General features: G+C 41.8%; 1 protein-coding gene across 4 annotated transcripts in view; it reads left to right on the top strand.

The window, feature by feature from the left end:
- The window catches only part of ASTN2 (astrotactin 2), an 839920-nt gene that overhangs the window by 637462 nt on the left and 185270 nt on the right, over positions 1–17188 (top strand). The gene's annotated exons all lie outside the window — the stretch shown is intronic.

The following is a 17188-nucleotide window of genomic DNA, read 5'->3' as shown; positions in this document are numbered from 1 at the left end:
AAGGTAGTACTTTGGGGCCCCTCTTTCTCCTTGCGACATACCACCGCTTGGAAACAAGTTTATCTGAACAAATTACTCGTTTGAAGGAGTCTTTTGCCTCCTTGGCTGAGAGGCACCGACGGCAGAGGTCGATATGGGAACACACCGCAACTCTAGTCCCTGAAGATAGAAGGTACCCAGGAACCCAAATCCAAGTCTAGCTCTGGGGGAGCAGAGAAAGGGTAGTCTTCCCAGGTGGAAGGTGGCCTAGCCTACTGGGTAGCTGGACCCAGGGCCCCTTAGGTAGTTTGCGGCCAATTACTGTTTCCTGCATGTGACCATACAGTTTAGCTTAAGAGCAGGAAGAGGTCTGAAGCAGAATGGACTTGGACTAGAAATCTCATGTAGGTATGTGACCCTGCACAGTGAAAAAACAACAAACAAAAACAGTAACAAAAGCGCCGTCTTTGAGCACTATCTGGCTATAGCTAAATACATCACATACATCGCTCACTTCATCCTCATAAAGACCCGATGAGAGAAACAACTGATGCCCAGGTGACTAAATAACAAAGTCACATGTTCATAAATATAAAGCCCACATTGGAACCTAATTCTACCTGAGAACCCACCCTCTTAACCTTGTGTAATCTCTCTGCCCATTTCTTTGTCTAAATGGAAATGGGGTTTGCTATAAGGTCTAAGATTATTAATATAATATATAATGAATTGCATTTAATTAATGGTAACTTATTATAAGTAGCTCTTATACTCTCCAGACTGATGGTTCCAGAAGCCCCAGCTCCCAGCATTTCAGATATTGAGGGCAACGGGAGGCTGGGTTGGTATACTTCATGGAACCCCTTGCACGGGCCTGGGGGCTCTGGGCACCTGGGTTGGCATAGAGCTCTGGGGCTATCTGAGACTTCAAGGATACGCTTGCAGTCCAGGACCAGCCAGGGTTTGATTGAACAGGCTGAAAAGGGAGCTCTGTCAGGGACTGAAAGGCCCTGGGGCAGGTTTTGCTCAAAATTGGCAGATAGTAAGTGTACATAGAACCTTGCAGGCCAGGAGAGCAGGGGTGCTTGCTTCTCCCACTTTTCTGGGCTCCTGGGAACTCCAAGGTGCTCACTGCATGCTTAGCGAGTACTAAGACTTGTACTTCGACGATTTCTCACAAAGCACATACCAGGTTGGAGTTTTTATCCACGTCCTTGCGATCTTCACCAGTGGGCTGTGAAATCCCTGAAGGACAATGCTCATTTGTTGTCACATCTGTTAGCACAGTGCCCAGCACATAACAGTTGCTGAGGAGGTGAGTCAGACTCAGAAGTGTGACCTTAGACACATCACATTCCCCTCTGACCTAGATTCTGCCAAGGCAAAGACACTAGAGTTATTCTAGCTGCAGAAGGACTCAATAGCATCACTTGAATAAGGACCAACCATTTTTTCGACACCAGCAATATACCAGGCACCTCATAGATATTGTTCCAAGTCACAATGAATCCCCTCAACAGTGATTCACGTAGATATCAGTAGTTCCACCTTACAAAAGAGGCAACTGAGGCTCAGCAACTTTACGGTTGCCTCCTGGGAAGTGGTAGGGCAGGGGTACAAACCTAGGCCAGTCAGGCCCACGATCTGCTTTGAACTACTACGTACAGACTACGCACATTTTACGATACCAGCTCTCTTTCTGTTTTATCAAGGTTTGTTTGTAAGAATCAAAAGAGAATAGGAGAGATGGCAAGGCTTAAGAAGTCAGGGACTATGGGTCAAATGATGACTGTCATTGTGAACAGAGCGTGATTCTGCCAAGGTAAAGACACTTACATGAGCTGTTCTGAGTGGTATCACCAAAGAAGAGCAGGGATTGCCCTCCACCCTGGGTTTCTACCATGGTGGAGACTTAGTGTGGCCTGTTTCACCAGAATGGCAAGGAACCTCTCTGGACAGGGGTCTGTACCAGCCCCTGTGTTGCAGGTAGGGGAGATGGGAGAATTGCTGTGAAATAGTTTCTCACCAGCCTTGAGACCTCACTTACACCCTCTTCTCAGGCCAGGTAGGGAGTTTGCACCGTTTGCTGAAAACCACAGTTACCAGCCCAAAGTCTCAATTCAGAACTGATCATATTTTTATGTTGATATTTCCGCAATCATGGAGAGGAGTTCATGGTACTCCTAATAGTCTGGGGATGTAGTCCAAGCATGGCCTTAAACAACAATGACGACAACAACACTTTTCTTAAAAAAAATTTGCCTTTGACTACTTTTTTTTTTTTAAATGTTTGAATTACTTACCAGTTAATTACCGTACTTTGCACAAAATCTCAGAGTAAAATAAACACCCTACGAAAATACTCTCATTGTAATTGTGTAGCTTTGCATACCCTGGCACCATATTAGCATCCCTCATACACAGAGACCATTTAAAAATATTCTTTGTGCAGCACTTTAGATATAGGCATACCTCGCCTCGGAGATGCTGTGGGTTCCGTTGCAGACCACCGCAATAAAGCAAATGTCTCAGTAGAGTGAATCACACACATTTTTTGGTTTCCCAGGACATAAAAGTTATGTTTACACTATACTGTAGTCTATTCAGTGTGCAATAGCATCATGTCTAAAAGAACAATGTACATACCTCAATTAAAAAATACTTTATTGCTAAAAAATGCTAACCATCATCTGAGCCTTCAGTGAGTTTTAATTAGAATAGTAACATCAAAGATCACTATCACAAATATAATAATAATGAAAAAGTTGAAATACTGTGAGCATTACCCAAATGTGGCACAGAACCGCAAAGCAAATGCTGTTGGAAAAATGACACTAAAAAGCTTGCTTGATGCAGGGTGGCTACAAACCTTCAATTTGTAAAAAAAAATGAAAATAAAAACACAGCATCTGAGTAGTACAATAAAGCAAAGCTCCATAAAAGAAAATATGTCTGTATTCAGCATTTTGATGTCATGTTTTCATTTAACATTTAAACCACCTGTATCAGTTTCTTAGAGCTGTCCTACCCAAGTATCACAAACTGGGTGGCTGCAAACAAAAGAAATTTATTCTCTCAAAGTTCTGGATGCTAGAAGTCTGAAGTCAAAGTGTCAGTGGGGCCATGCTTTCTCTGAAATCTCTAAGTGAGGATCCTGCCTTGCCTCTTTCAGCTTCTGGTGACCCATCATTCCTTGGCTTGTGGTGGCATAATGCCAGGTCTGCTTCTGTCTTTACATAGACTTTTTTTTTTACTATGTGTTTCCGTCTTCACGTGGCATTCTTTTCTCTGTGTGTGTGTGTCTTCTTCAGTCAGATTAGATTAAGTATGATCTTCATCTTATTAAAACTCCAGTATGACCTCATCTTAACTAATGATATCAACAATGACCCTATTTCCAAATAAAGTTACATTCTGTTGTCCTGGGGGTTAGGATTTCGACATATATTTTGGTGGAACACAATTTAACAGATAACATCACCCTATAAGCTAAGTATCGTCTTATTTCCAAAGAGGACCTTCAGTTTAACCGCTTTCATTCTCTTTAAAGTGGGAATAACAATAGCTAACTCACAGGATTTGGGGGAGCAACATAAGATTTTGGATGTTAAGCACTTGCATTGTAGGGTGTTGCCTAACAGGTAGTAATGTTCTCTGTGCTGTATTTAGTATTATTGTAAATAAGCTTGTTACATTCTCCATTATGGAGAAGGAAGAGCAGTGGCTTTGGAGTCAGACCCAGGTAGGAACTCCAGTCCCACCCACCTGGAAGATTCTTTTAGAGAATAGATTAGAAGGTAATTTGAAGTAACGCTTGATAACTGGTTGAAAGACAAGCTGTGTAGCCTTGGACAACTCACTTAGCCTCTCTGTACTTTACTTTCTACCTCTGCAAAATAGGAATAATAGTAGTTATCTACCACATGGGAATGTTGTGAATTAGATGACTTAATAGATCTGAAGCTTTCAGAGCTCTGCTTGATGAAGTATAAGTGCTCTATGAATATTAGCTACTATTGTGTTGTTATTGTTACTATCACTATTCTTGACAAAATAGTGTCCCTTTCTTCCCTTATTAGCAACTGAATTCTAAGGAGGAAGGACAATTTTTTGTTTATAAGTTGTAAGGGAGAAAATTCAAATTCAAATTCATCCTAACCAAATTTGTCTAAGCCTACAGGTTTATAATTGCTAAAAATTTCATGAAATAACATAAAATTATATCTGTCTGCCTGTATTACTTATCTATCATTGTATAACAAATTGCCCCCAAAAGTTCACAGTTTAAAACAGCATGCGTTTTTTTCTTACAGTTTCTGTGAGTTAGGACTCTGAGTACAGCGTAGCTAGACCCTCTGCTTCACGGTGTCTCACATTCTGCAGTGAAATTCTTGGCCAGGGCTGTGGTCTCATTTGAAGGTCTGACTAGGGAAGGATTGTTTTCCAACATCACTTATGTAGTTGTTGGCAGGATTCCGTTCTTAAGGGGTTTGGGGGTCTCAGCCTTGATTATTTTTGGCTGGGGACTGTCTTCCGTTCCTTGCCACATGAGTCTCTTCATGACAGTTTGTTTCCTCAAAGCCAGCAAGAGTCTGTGAGCAAGACAGAAGTCACAGTCTTTTGTAACCTAATGACAGAAGTGACATCGTTTCAATGTTGCCATATTCTGTTGTTTAAAAGCAAGTTACTCCTGTGGAAGAGATTATAACAAGCAATGTATATCAGGAGGTGAGATCATTGCAGGCCATTTTAGAGGCTCCTTCCCTCCCAATCACTCCTTCCTCCCTTCCCCTGTCCTCCGTACTCCCTCCCTCCATTCCTCTTTTCTTTTCTCCCTCCCTCAATTTCTTATTCTGTGTATGTATGTATGTATGTATGTATGTATGTATGTATGTATCCATTTATCTGTCTGTCTGTTATTAGTCTACTGAAAGTATTCTGCTGAAACTCTGACTCTAACCTCCATATTCCATACTCAGTCTCTTGTGTTTCTCAATCTAGCCTACATCTGGCACATGGTAAGTGTTTGATAGATGTTTGAATTCAAGTTCAATTTACAGCATAAAAGAGCATTTAAAAACAGTGAATTTTCTCCACCACCTTAATATCACCATTATGTTGGTTATTTTTGTACAAATACAAACATTTAAAAAATTCCCCCTTTAATCTGTTCATGTAGACTTTGATGATGCTGAATAGCCAATAAGTATTTTTCCAATAAATATAAGTTTTTATAGTTTATGTGCTTACTATGGGAAAATATTTGAAAAAAAATTTCCCTGGCCTTCCTAAGTTGTCATGCTAAGTTTATCAAGTTGACAGGCCCATCTTTGAGCACTTAACCATCACAAATGAGACTGCTTAAATGTCCTTGTGCAGGGAAGTTTTGGGTTTGACCTTGTCATTTTGTTCTGTTTTTTATTTCATTGAGCTGATATGCAAACAGCTAGTTCAAAATTTTGAAACTTTATTTTAATTTCACACACGTGTGTGCATTGGCCAGACCCAATTTATAATGGTCAAAGGTCAGCAGGAATCCAACATTGGCCAAGTAGGTGCTTGAAAAATGCTAATAGCACGGAAGGTGTGCCCAGAGAATATCCCATGTGTAGTGACCTCAACTTCAACCCGACTCAGTCCTAAATGAGGACGGCTGGAAATTTTCCCGTGTGCCTTATTTCTGCGAAGCCCCACATCTCAACCTCAAGCCAGACTTCCCATCCTCTTAGCTCCGGGATTTCAGCCAGCCTTCTCTTTATGGGGGCTACCATTACCCTCTCCATCAGTTGGCATCTGTAAGATTGGCTGGCAGCAGACAAAGAAACTGTCTCTTTTCCCCAAACCCCCCACCTCTCCCATACATATTCTCCTCACTTCACTGCTATCCATTATTCCAATTTATTTTTCTAAAAATAGGAACATTTTATTGTTATTCTTAAACTTTTAACCAGAATACAAGTGAAAATGCATTTAAAAGATTCAGAACAGCACATAATGTAGATGTGGAAAATCCTTTCTCATTCTACTCCCCAGCAATAATTGTCTTTAGTGATTTTATGTAATCCTTTTGGCAGCCCTCTTTCCTTAGTGTTTTGCTGAGAAAAGTACCCCTACAAGGAGAGAAAACAGTATAGTGAACCTGTGTGTACTCATTACCTTGCAGTAAATGTTGTCAATATTTTGCCAGTTTTGCTTCAGCTACCCCTCACCCCCAATTTGTTTTCTGTTGCTGGAGTCTTTGAAAGTAAATTCCAGATAACATATCCTTCTTCCTATAAATACCTCAGTATGTATCGCTAACAGATAAATATTTTTTAACATAATCTCAACATCAGTATCACATCTAGCAATTCATATTCAAATCTCCTTAATTGCTTCAAAATATCTTTCTATAGTAGGTGTGTTTAAATAAGGATCAAAATGTCTACCTGTTTCACTTTGTCTCCTTTAATCTTTAATAGTGTCACCTATAATGTTGCCAATGCCAGTATTTGTTGAACACATTGACTTCTTTGTTTTTGTAGAAATTTCCACTTTGCAGATTTAACTAATTGCTCTTCTCTTGGTGTTTTGTAACTTGTTGCTCTCCCCTAGAGATTCATCACTTCTTTCTTTTTAAAAATTTTTTTTTTGTCCCATGGACCCGTTTTGTAGAGTGACGAAGGCTATAGATCCCCTTCTCAGAAGGTTTTTAAATGCATAAAATTAAAGACATGGGGACTACATGAGAAAGAAACTCTATCACAATATAGTTAGCAAAATATAAAAAAAAATGTAAAGGAGTAATATATGTGTTCCTATATTAATGACTAGATCTAGTGGAGAGTCTAATAGCTAAAATAACATCTAAGTGATGTTCAACATAAATAATTAAAATATTTGTGGCAACTGTAATGTGATAGAAATATATGTGAATTTGTGTCAAAGTCACAGGAAGTGCTATACTACTATAGTTTGTTGCCTCAATTCGTAATTTCAGGAAATGCTAAATTGCATTAGAGGATATTGAAAATAAAGATGTATTTTTCTCTACACAAATTCACAGACCCTTGAATTCTATCCAGGGGCCCAAGGAGTGCCAGCTAAAGTATACAGACCATGCCATGCACTTCCTATGGCATCATAACAAATCACTCAATGTCTGGTTTTACTAGCATTAGTGACATTAAGATTGAACAGCTGGTCAGCTGCTATAAGTCTGGTCCATTGATTAGAAATTTTCCTATCAGCCTTTCTCTAAATGGTTTTAGGATTCATTGATGATGACTGTCTAAATCTATTATTTTGTTAGATTGCAAAATAGTAATTTTCTAATTCTATCATTTTTGCTGCTTTTGTAACCTGTGATATTTTCATCAAGAAAAATGTGGTTACCCTGAAATCCAGTTCATATGATGAAAGATTGACTAATACTCGATTCTTTTATTAATTTTCAGAATAATAGCTGGTCTCCTAGCCATCTCCAATGAGCTTTGGTCATTTGTTTTTTGGTTTGGGTTTCAGGAACATTCTGAATTACCGGAAATGTATTTATTTGATCTGTTGCAATCAATTACAGTTATTGCTTACTTTGATGTTCAATTTGTGCAATGTTAGGCCAGTGTGAGCCCCTCTAAATTGGCTTCTATGTTCTTTTGAAATGACCACTTTAATGTTTGGCAGCTATCTTGCTTTTTGGCACAGCAAGGTATCCTAGGCGCAGCTTGTACCATACCTATTCCAGACTTGGGGTAGGGACGTTTTCCAAGAATCTTTTGTTCCTTTTACTGGGAACTGATATTTAAAAACAAGAGTCTGGTCATTAAGGGTAGTTACTGCTATTAGGTTGCTATTACTGCTAGGCCTTTTTTGGTGGCCAGAGCTATGATATTTTATTTTTTTAAAACAGAGAAATAAATTATAAGTTTATGTGATTTCCAGTTGAAATTTCAATGTACATAATTTTTTTCCAATCTCTTTGACTTTATACCTGCTTTGGTTGCTTCTTATGCTGATAATTTTATTTCCTAATGACAAAAACATAATGGCTTGTTTGCTATAGCCCACGATATTCACATAATAGTTTCCAAATAAATGATGCCAATATTACAACTAGCAATAAGTCCAGTTCATCTCCTTTAAGATTTATTTGCAGATTATATTTTTCTTTGGAATACTTCTTACTAAAGCACGTAAAAGCAAAATACTGCCTTTGAAAGGCACTCAAAATAATGATTTTTCTCTGTGTGGTTATGCCAATACATTGATATATAGCTAGTTGTTTTCGTGGTTTTTTTTTCAGTTTGCATAGAATTTGTAGAGATTTTTTTGTCTTTCATGATGTAAAAAATGTATGATAATTTTATGTGGTTCTAAATATAAAACCTATAAAACAAGACACACTGAAAAAATTCTGGCTTGTCCCCTTGTCCCCTTGACTCTGTTCTCTTACTCCCTTTGTGAGTAACCATTTGTATTTGTTTTGGTTAATTGTTTCAGTGTTTCTTAGTGAAAAATTCTAGCTAGCTAGCTAGCTATCTAATCTCTGTATAGGTATGTTTTATATATATATAAATCTCATATATATTTATCTAACATGCATATATATATATATATATATATATATATATATATATATATATATTTATATTGTTTCTTACACACACGAAAGCACTATAAACTAGCAGATTGAGGCAGTTTAAGACAGTGGAAAAGTGCTTCTAAGTAAGACAGGTCGAAGTGGAAGCCTACTTCTCCTCAGCCCCTGATTTCCCCTCTGTGATCTTCCATTTGCTCATCTTTGAAAAGCAAGAATGAAACCTACCTCTCATTGTTAGCTTTGTACAGACCAAATGAGACAATGCATGTGAAGCAAAGAGCAGAACATCTGGCCTGGAATACGTGCATGTAAAGTCATAGCTATTATTATTATTATTAATTTTACTGAGTTCCTCAGCAATAAGACAGGGAATCCATGATGGGTGCTAGCCCTTGGTTTTTGTTTTATTTTAAATTTTAGGCAGGTGGGCTTCTTAGTCCTTCTCCCCGTCCCTAGCAGCACAGCTACAGGGAAGTGGGAAGCTGATGGGAGAAGTAACTCACCTTGGATGTGTTCTCCAGAAGTATTGCCTGTCAACACAGTTAAAGATGATATTTTTTAAATTTAAGTTATTGGGTTGATAATTGTTAGTAAAGTTACAGGTGTACAATTCTGTAATACATCATCTCTATATCACATTGTGTGTTCACCACCGAGCGTCAGTTCTCCTTCCATCACCATATATTGGATCCCCTTTTACCCTCATAAAGATGATCTTTCCACTTGAGTGTTGTTACGATGTTGGTGAAAATAATTATAAGTGTGACAGCAAGACTGGAGCCTCCTAGGAAAGCGGTCAGAGGGTGGCAGTTTGTTTTCTGATGGCTTTTCACACCAATGCCTGCAACTGACCCCACCCCAGGTTTGTACCTGCCTCAATGCTTGACTGTGGTAACCTCCCACCAGCCCCAGGTGGCCTGGTGTGCCTTGTTGTCCTGCTCTCCTGCCCCAAGATCATGTCCAAGCAGGAGAGTCAAGAGTCTCCATGTAAAGCAGGTCATTAACATCTCAGCCGCTCCATCCAGGAATGATTCTTTTGGGGGCATTTCCTCCATGACCCCTAGCCTAAAAAGCTGCTGGAAGGAGGAGGTGGGAGTTGAGGAGGAACTAATTTTGGAACTGTTCCTTAAAGGGATAAGTTTTGAGCAGAGTTTTTAAGAAAGGAGGAATGGGATCCCAGGGAGGAGAAGGCGGGCCTTCCATTGGACAGAAAAGGGGCTTTGGAGTCAGACCCTGAATGTCTAATGGCCTTTGGGCTGCAGCCTGTCACCTCTCAGAACCTCTGTTTTCTCAGTTGTAAAATACAGTTATAAAAATTGTAATATGAGGATAATTAAGTTCGCGAACTCATCCTAGTGAAACTGCTCCATACCTCATTGCTGAATATCACCATGGTCACCTTTGAAGTACTCCCCCTGGGAAACTATGCACTGAGGCCAGCGCCTAGTCCACCCTTCAAAGCAATTCTGGAACTCTCTTTCTGGAATGGTCATCAGAGCTGTCGTCATATTACCCTTGATGTCCTGAATGTCATCAAAATGTCTTCCTTTCAATATTTCCTTTATCTTCGGGTAAAGAAAGAAGTCACTGGGGGCCAGATCAGGTGAATAGGGAGGGTGTTCCAATACAGTTATTTGTTTACTAAAAGGGGCTAAAAACTCCCTTTGCTTTTGTTAATCAGTGAGCTCCTTGGGGACAATTTTTGCACACACCTTTCTCATGCAAATATTTTCAGTTAAGATTTTCCTAACTGTTTCTCTATCAAAGTTTACTTGGTCTGCTATGCTTCTCACAGTCAGCTGACAATTTTGACGTACATCGATGAATTTTTGCAATGTTTTCATCAGTTCTGCTCGTTACTGGCTGTCCTGACCTCTCTTCATCCGTGATGCGTTCTCTCCCCTCAATAGAACATTTAATCCATTTGTACACTGCCGTTTTCTTCATGGCATTATCCCCATAAACTTGGATTAACATGTTGCAGATTTCACTTCCATTCTTGCCAAGTTTAATAAGAAATTTAATGTTTGTTCGTTGCTCTAATTCAAGCCCAGACATTCTCGTGATGACACAAAAAACACACAACAACAATAATGAGCACCACTCAGCAAGACACCGCCACACGTCCACATGAACACAGCAGTGAGACACTGACAGACCAAGGTTATGAAACCTTCCTGAGCTGTTTGTCCAGTGCCGCCACTGTAAGCGCATGGCGGCAAGTTCGCGAACTTAATGGTCACACCTCATCTGCCTGGTATACATCACAGTTATGAGGATTCAGTCTATGAGATCCATAATGTCTTGTGCTTGGCAAAGAAAAGTAGACGCTTAGGAAAGGTAATTTTTCTTTCTACCGTCTCTCTTTTCAAAAGACTTATCCCACCTCATCTTAAAAATAAAACTAGGTTGTTATGACAATACTAGTAATAATAAGAACTAAAATTTCTTGGGTGGCATGGGCATACATTATCTTAAATCCGAACAACAACTTTGTACTGTCAGTGATATTACCATTGCTTTCTGCATAAAAGAGCAGAGGCTCTGAGAGAGGATGTCTGTCAAGCTTGTCCAGGGTTGTGTGCAGAGCCTCAGCTAGCCCAGGCGTCACCTTTTCTATGAATTAGGAAATGGTGCTCTTCCACTTGGATTAAACCCCATGGGCGCAGTAATGGCTCGTGGAGCTAAAGGCTGGATTCCGTCCCCGCTCACCCTCTTGCCTCGTCACAGCTGTGCAGTATGCAACTTGCATAACTACACCCAGAAGCCGTGGTTGCACACATAGAAATTCAAACCCAGACATCTTTGACATTCAGACCACATCCTTTCCGTTGCTACCTGGGAGTTCATCTGTTCCTAGTTCCTTCAGGATCCTGCTCCACCGATTATGTCTTCTCTCTGCCTGGTCTCCAGCCTTTTCCCTCTCCTCCTCTTCTGGCTTCTCCTTCTTAGCTGATACACTCAGTCAAATCTCTACACTTGGGCACCCCTAGGATTGGAAATCATTATTCATAATTTCACCACCACCATCCCCCTCCAATGCATAGCTCTAAACTTGGCACTGAATAGGTCTTCTAAGCAGATGCTTCAGGACCCTTGTACATCACACTAGGCTTCCTTGTGTCATCGCCAAGCCTTTACTGTCTTCCCTGATATCCGCAGCGCCTAGCAAGTTGCTTTGCTCACTGTTAACCATGCTTTGGCATGGAAGAACCAACACATTTTTTCCCAAGAGCAATCATCTTAAGCAGGCACTAGAGGGCAGCAGGAGATCACACACGGGCTTTTTCCAGCCTCCTGTAGGACTGGCTATAGCCCACCTTCTCCCAAGAGGTGGGAGGGAACTTCAATGCTGACTGCTCAGTGAACAGCAAAAGGGATGAAAAGGCTGGGGGCAGACGGGAGGGGAGGGGCGGGGACGGGCGGCGGTCAGGTAAGGAAGACTGAGCACGCCTTAGTCTGTGATGAGAAGGCCCACTTTGCACTCCAATGAGATGCCCTGGAATTCTTCATTCTGCCCCTTAGCTTTCTGTAGGACAAATAAATAACACAGCAGAACTACGTGGGTATTTTAGTACTTTAAAAAATATGTCCATTAAAAGAATTCTTATCTGCAAACAAACAAAAGACATCACCCACTACTGGACTGCTGGGCGATGCCCAGGGGTCCTTCTCTCTGCACCTCAGAGAGTAAGTATGGCCTTTCTCAGAGATTTAACTGCTTTCGCTCGAAACAAGGGTCCTCTTATCAAGTACCCCTCACCTGTAAAAGGGAGCAACAGTCTCCACTTTGTAGGGTGATCGTGAGGACCATATGTGAGCAAAGGTGTAAATCAGCTAGGGCTGCAACTCTCATTTGATGCTCAGAGCAGTTCAGTGAGGACCAGAATCCCCATGTTACAAACGAGGAGACTACGGCTGAAGAAGTCAGGTTAACTTGGCCAGGATTCAAAACCAGGTGGTCTGACTCAATGGCTTTGGATTCAAAGCTATTGTGTCAATTCTACACTTGTCTGCTGTATTCCACTAGGTAGCAAGCAGGTAGCTTAAGGAGAAATTCCTGGCAGTGTGGTTAAAGCACCATCAGGTTACAAGGAGAGATTTACAGGTTCAGACATGCACAAGAATTGAAGAATGCTGAGGTGATGGCCAAGGGCTGGAACAAATAACTCTGATGCTTCTCTTGATGCCCTAGACTTTGTAAATTCCCCACTGGGTTCTGTTTCTCATGAACCCTCCTAATATAACAAGACTTAGATACTAACATCACTGACATCTTATAGATGCGAAACAGTGCCTCAGAGAAGTGAAGGGACTTGTCCAAGGTCACCCTGCTGGAAATGGAAGAGCTGGAGTTCAAACCCAAGCAAGTCACTGGGCTGTCGCTGCCCCTCTGTGATTGGGCTTGTTACTTGTATATCTAAGGAAGAAGCTGTGAATTAGGTTAGATCAGTTGTCTTAGAATTTGGCAGTTGCAGGTCTGTCTTCTTTTTAGTCTCCACTATTGCTTCCCCTTCCACTCTTCAAATATGCAACACACACACACACACACACACACACACACACACACACACACACACACACCTTATCAGAAGCCCCCACAGTCAGTTCCTGGTATGGAGTGTTCATGCACCTTGTTCGTTAATTTTAGCATGACCTCCCAGTAGGGGGCAGGCTTGAGCACTTTAGCTAGGGTGTCCAAATAGCTTCAAGTACGTAACTCTGGGTCTGGGTCCGATGCTTCGGCTGAGAAATGCAGTTCCTGGACGGGAAGCAATCCAAGTGCAACAGAGCTGTCCCCTGATGGAACTAGAGGCCTAAAGAGGTACTGAGTTCTGCATCATTAGAAGTGTCCAAAAAGAAGCTGGAGGATGATTTGGTGGTGAATGAGACATGAGATGGAGTTTCTGACTAAGTGACCTCTAAAGTGCCTTTTACTCATGAGATCCTTTAGCCCATGGAAAGGGGTGGGGAGCTTGGGGGTGTTAAGTGGGGGGTGGCAGGAACAGGGAAGGCTCAAGCGTTTGCAAAAGAGGTGACTCACTGTGTAAAAGTGAAAATCAATGCTGCAAATTTTGGGGAGAGGAAATACGAACAATGGAAGGAATAGTGGGACCAGGTACAAGAAGCTAGACTAGTTATTAGCTGTGTGGCCTTGGACAAATTACCTTACCTCTCTGAGCTACCATTTATACATCAATAAAGTAAGGTTAAGACCAGCTTTTGAGGCTGTAGTGATAAATTGAGATGATGAGTTTGAAGTCTGATAAGTGTTACATGAGCAGAAAGGTTTCAAGGAAAAAGAGGTCAGATCACATTCATCTATTCAGTTATTCAGATATTTACCTGCAAACTGTCTACAGGATATCAGGCAGGGAACTCTGTGTTCAGGATGCAAATGGTCATTAAAACCACCATGGTCCTCACTTTGATGGAGCTCACAGTTCAGTTGGGGAGACAGATATGAATTTAACTAGCACATTAACTGAAACTAAAAATGGGATAAGCGCTATAATGATGATGGTGTAAATGGTTCCATTGACAATACAAACTGAGAAAAATCAAACTACAGTTTATGAATATGCTCAGATGATGTTCAAAAGTGCAGGCAGACCTTGGAGATACCGGGCTTCAGTTCCATACCACCGCAATAAAGGGAACGTTGCAATAAAACGAGCCACACAATGTTTTCCAATTTCCCAGTGTATCGGAGAAGTTATGTTCACACAATAGCCTATTAAGTGTGCAACAGCGTTTGTCTAAACAAACAATGCATGTACCTTAATTAAAAAAAATACTTCATTACTGAAAAATGTTAACCATCCTCTGAACCTTCAATGAGTCATCATCTGTTTACTGGTGGAGGGTCTTAGCTTCAATTTGGAAAACAACACCATATCTGCAGAGTACACTAAAGGGAAGCCCAATAAAACGAGATATTCCTCTGTATATGTGAGTGTTCCCACACTGCTTTTAATGTATTCACTGGGCTAATCTTCCTCTGCTCCTAGATAAAAGTGTTAGCAGGGCACATCTAATCTATTATCACTTTTATGGATCAGACAGTGCTATAGGCATTTTTACACAGTTTCAAATCAGGAACTAGGACGTCCAGTGCAGGATTTTAATCAAATTCCTAAATTTGACAAATCACATCTCTTTGTCCTCCTCAGTGGGGGCATTAAGAGTAGGGCAAGGTTTGCCTTTGTTCTGTTTCTCCACCTGGCCCCTCTTCCTCTCCCTCCAAGATCGAAGCAGAAGGAGAGAGAAGTGGTAAGGCTTAGAAAGGTCTCACTTGCCCTGGTGCCCTTGTACCTGGCTCTGTGTTCTCTGGTCCTGACAGATTTTTAAAGCGAGCCCTTTCTCTTGGGAGCTTTTTCAGGGGCTTTTCTGCAAAACCCATTGCTGGAGACTTCTTCCAAGACCTGAGACAATGTAATTTCTCATTGTCTGGCTGTTGCTGGTCCCCATTCACCTTCTCTGGCTTCCCGCCTCATGGACATTTTCACTGTGGGGACCCCCTCCCCAAACCTCTGTTAGAATTCCTCCCGGTAGGACTCCTAACAGTTCCAGGCCAGCTCTTTCTCCTGTGTGCCTCCCCTCTGGTCCAGGGGACAATCCTGAAGCATTTGTCACCCTGGCTGCCTCTGGCTGTTGGGCTGATCCCCAGGCAGCCCCTCCCGTGAGTGGCCACCGGCCACTAGAACTTTTGCAGGTGGAGTAAGATCCCAGTCCACTATCTTCCCAGGTGCTGAAAACACCGAGAGGCACACTTGGGAAAAGAAGGCAGCATCCTCTACGTGTCGCCCACGGGGCGCTGGGAACGCTGAACGCGAAGTAATAGCTCTGCGAAATAAATCTCCCCCAAATCGGCCCCTTCTACTCTCTGACCTTGTTTTATTTTCTAGTTCTGGCTGAGATTTTCTAGCGTTATGAAACAAGTTAGGATCCATCCCCTTTGTAAATTCTGCAGAGAGGGGCTTGGCCTTGGATTTTCACTTCTGTTTCGTCTTGGTGCCTCAGTAGACATTTTCATGTTAACATCCCCTGACAACAACAGCACTCATAATTACAAGCACAGAAACGACAATAAGAGCAGCTGATACTGACTGAAAGCTTAACCTTTGCCGGGCACCGTATTTCATCGTCACACTAACGCTTTCAGGTTGGTACTATTATGGATCAAGGGTGCTGAGCTATGACTGCTGGGCTGAGACGTTCAGATTGCACGACACACAAGTGCACACCTCGCCGGTGGCCTTTCAGCGAGCTCCTTCCCTTTTGTCCAGGAGGTATTTGTGTGGGTCCTTGAGTCAGGCCTCAGAGCAATCGCCTTCCTCCAACAGGAGACAGAAACTCCTCCTAAGAAATGATCCCATTTCAGCAATTCCTGGGAGGCCACTGCTGCAATAAAGGCCATTCTTTATGATATAAAAGTCTCACCCTCTTCCCCACCCTTAACGTTTCTAATTTGAGCCCCTCTGGTCCCTGTGGAGTCTTTAAATGCTTCAATTGCAAGCCTACTGCCAAGCAAGCCTGTCTGACTCGGAAGGCAGCGCCCTGAGCTGTGGCTGAATATTGAACAAACATTCGCACAGCCTTGGCTCTCCCAGAAGCCCTTAGTCTAATGCCTTTGTTTTGTTTTCTAGATGAGGGCAAGCAGTGCCTTCACCTCCTGCCGAAAAGCCCTGGCTGCCCTCCCAACAAGGAGTTGTCACTTCAACTGAGGCTTTTTTTTTTTTTTTTTTTTTTTGGTGGCAACAAAATAATACCCAGCAGGAATTTGGGAGGAGAAAAAAGAGAGTTCAGTTGGCAGGTTCTCAAATGAATGGGTTGTAGTGTCATTGGAACTGAATTGGGCTTAAAACCAGATATGATCCTATTTTGGAAGCATTGTTCAGAGGGATGGGAAATGTGAACAGAGGATAAGTCTCTTCAAAAGCCCTCTTTATCCTTGCCTGTTAGAGACAGCCTGTTTTAACTGAACTCTCCCATCCCTTCAATGGCAAGGGCTTATGTGAAAACCTAGAGAAGGTCGGAACAACTGGCAAATTGATCAGCTATTCATCTATTAACCTTTCAATGGAGAGAGCTCATTTTACTTTGGGAAGAGGTTGTCACTTGATTGCGAGCCATCCATTTAGTGTCAGTCTTGACACGCACACATCATGGCTCTTAGACCCCGCAATGCTTTGATAAGATAGCACAGGGGTCAGGGTATATAAATATATATTCAGCAAATGTTTATGGAAAGCCTACTGTCTTCCAGGCACTGTGTGAAGTGGATGTGGGGAGCAGCAAGACTAATCCTGTTTTTGCCCGCATGGAACTTACAGCCTGGAAACATTAGCAGGTGACACACAGACCAGGATGCTGTGAGGATCTTCAATGTGAAACCGTAATATAGACTGGTGGCGTGGGATGGACTTCAGGGAAGGCACTGCTGAGGACCTGGCACTTGAACTAACATCTGAAGGACGATCGGGAGTTAGCCAGGAGAAGCCAGGGACTGGGGGGTAATGGGGGAAAGCATTCTGTACAGAGAGAAGAGCACATGCCCAGACTGAGAAAGAAAGGCACAGGGTGCGATGTGTGTAAGGAACTCAAAGCCAGTGTAGCTGAAAGTAAGAG

This window comes from Rhinolophus sinicus, linkage group LG04 (genome assembly GCF_036562045.2).
Source record: "Rhinolophus sinicus isolate RSC01 linkage group LG04, ASM3656204v1, whole genome shotgun sequence".
NCBI classification, from domain to species: Eukaryota; Metazoa; Chordata; class Mammalia; order Chiroptera; family Rhinolophidae; genus Rhinolophus; species Rhinolophus sinicus.
This window is presented reverse-complemented; position numbering and strand designations above follow the sequence as displayed.